This window comes from Marmota marmota, unplaced genomic scaffold (genome assembly GCF_001458135.2).
Source record: "Marmota marmota marmota unplaced genomic scaffold, marMar, whole genome shotgun sequence".
Classification (NCBI taxonomy): domain Eukaryota; kingdom Metazoa; phylum Chordata; class Mammalia; order Rodentia; family Sciuridae; genus Marmota; species Marmota marmota.
Genome location: NW_025999880.1, coordinates 14,775,991 through 14,778,679, shown reverse-complemented (window position 1 = coordinate 14,778,679; position 2,689 = coordinate 14,775,991).

The window sequence follows — 2,689 nt, the reverse complement described above, 5'->3', positions numbered from 1 at the left end:
GGAGCCGGCGAGCGCGGGTTGAAAGCCAGCCAAGCTCTGCAGCGCCCGACCCGGGCGTGTACGCCGCCGCCAGTCCCCGCAGAGAAATCGTCCTCCTACCCCCGCCTCCATCGCTCTGCGTTTCTCTTCCAATCAGCCGGTCGCTTGGCGGCTCCTCCATTCTCCGGCCAAGCCCGCTGCCTAGAGCGAGCTCCACTCCTCCATCTGCTCGCCCGGCTTCTTGCTCCCCTGCCGGGGCCGGCGAGGCGGTTTGGGGCCGGAGGGGAATTTGCGAGGGAACCTGCCTGCTTCCTGCTCCCATTGCTCCATTCCCGCTGCCTCCTGCTTTTCTCCTGCGTCTTTCCAACTCTCTCCTGTCGCCACTGGTGTGTGTCTGAGTGTGTGCGTGGGTTTTTTTTTTTTTTTTATTGCTCTTTGCTTTTGCAACCCTGAAGCCAAAGCGGGGAGGGGGGAGCAAAGGGGGATGTTATAAAAAGAAAAAAGCAAGAAAGAAGCTTAGATTTGCAACACATCGGAAAACCGGGGGAGCACCCGGTCTGGTCCGATCTCCGTGCCCCGCGAGGGCCTTCCGGGTTTCGGAGCGAGTCCCTCGTTGTTCGCATTGCCCCCCACTTTTACCCGGCTTAGTATCCGAGAAATCCGAGTAAAAAGTTCTCCCCCTGGGTCGTAGTGAGGGGTGTCAGGGTGAGAGTTGGGATTTTCAAGAAGCAGCAGCCATCCCTCCTACCCCGGCTTCGGTAACTGGGCCAGAGCCGGCGTGGGGATGAAGAGCAAAATCCTGGTGGGTTTGTGCAAAGGAGCTTCTAGGGGGTATTGGAGCCGGGAGATCGTGCTTCGCGCATCTCCCCCTCGGTGTCTGCCTCCTGTCCCCTGCCAGCTCCCCCTTTAATTATTATTTCCCCCCTCTCCTTTAATCTAATTTCTTCCAACTCCACCTTTGTTGTTACCGGCGTCACGCCCGGACCAGCCAATCCCTGCTACGCAATCAGCTTGTCAAAAAGGCTCGGCCAGCCCTGAGAAAGCAGGCCTCGGGCGCTGCCCCCCGGCGGCAGCGGGGATCCACGAGGGGAGCCCGGCACCCCGGCCGTGCCGGGGAAGCTGCAGCCCGGCGGCCTTCGGGTGGCGGTCCGCAGTTCACCATCCTGCCCGCGGGGGAAGGAAAGTCCGGGGCGGGAGCCACTCTCTAGCCTCCCAGGGCCTTCGGCGGTGGCTTGTCTCTTTGCCTTCCCTTCTCAGAGAAAAGGTTATCAGGACAGGATGCAGGGAACCAGAAGACAGTGAGAAGGACGTCTACTTCCAACAGGCCAGCCTACAGTTTGGGCCATCTCTCACGGGACAGCGCCACTGCTCCTGGCACTGCTGCTGCCCACATCTCAGCCAGGCGGGTCACACAGCCCCCTTTGGACTGTCCCCTGGCACACTACCTTCTCCATCCCCACACTATCTGGCTACTGCTGTAATTCCTCTTGTCTCTTGGGAGAAATGAGATTCCTTTCCCAGGACTTCCACATCTCACTTCTGCCACGTTGCACAAACGATGGGAAACACTGTCAAAATCTGGTGTGTCCGGGGTTTTTTAGAGGTCATGGCATATAAGAGAAGCAGATTAACCATGATACTAAATGAAGTTTAATTCTTAAGACCCCTTCCTTTCAGGGCCTGTTTAAGGCCTATACTTGATTTTGTACTTATTTATTTATTTTTGTTTGTTTTGTTGGAGTCCCCTCCCCCAATTGTACATCTCCACAAACTCAGACCTGCCCTTGGAGTATACATAGGGCATTTTGTGAAAATCAAGCCATCTCACACTGCACTAAAAGCAGGGTGTGGAATTAATTTTATTTATTTATTTATTTTTTGACTAGAAAAGAGCAAAGGGTTTTAGAATCAAAAGTCCCAGCTTAGCAACTTCCCCACATTTTTTTCCAGATCTGGGGGTGAAACCAGGGCCACCCCCCCCCACAATCCTAATAGTATATGAGTTTGGTCAAGTTCTAACCTCACCTTATTTGATCCCATTGCTGTATCTGTGTAATTAGAATAACAATCATATCTACTCTAATTTTCCTGACTAGGAATTGGAGGGTCAAGTGAGATGATATATGTAAAACTGTAAAATTCTCCACATGTCACTTGCTGCAATAACAGAAGAAGAAACTTAGACCCTAAGGAAGGTTCTACACCAGGATCTGGAGTCCAGGTGTTCTGGCTTCTGGCCCTGAACTTCTTGGCTGAGCCAAAGGACTTTTTGGTAAAGTGCTTTGGAATAAACAGGATGAACATGAATCACAAGAATTATTGTTATTGATTCCTTGGGCAGCAAAAATCATGGCTGGCACCTTCCCATTTGGAAACCAATTGACTTGTTTCACATTTGTTGCATCTCTGGTGAGGTCAGGAGACCAACATTTGGGCCATGTGCCAAAGCACCAGGGAATCTGCCCTTGGCCCTTTTTCTTTGCCCCCTTTCCCAGTTTGCCTCCTTTCCTCTTCCAACTTGCTGGCATGTGCCTTGAAGTGGAGCCTAGACATGCCATAACCCCAGCCCAGGATGGTGACAAAGCATAATCCTAGCTATCCAATCTCTCCTTGGCCACAGACTTTCCTTGGTTTGCCAGCATCCTAGCACCAGCTCCTATAAAACCCCCAGAGTGCCTAGAATGCCTTAACCAAAATGTGGTACTTGATT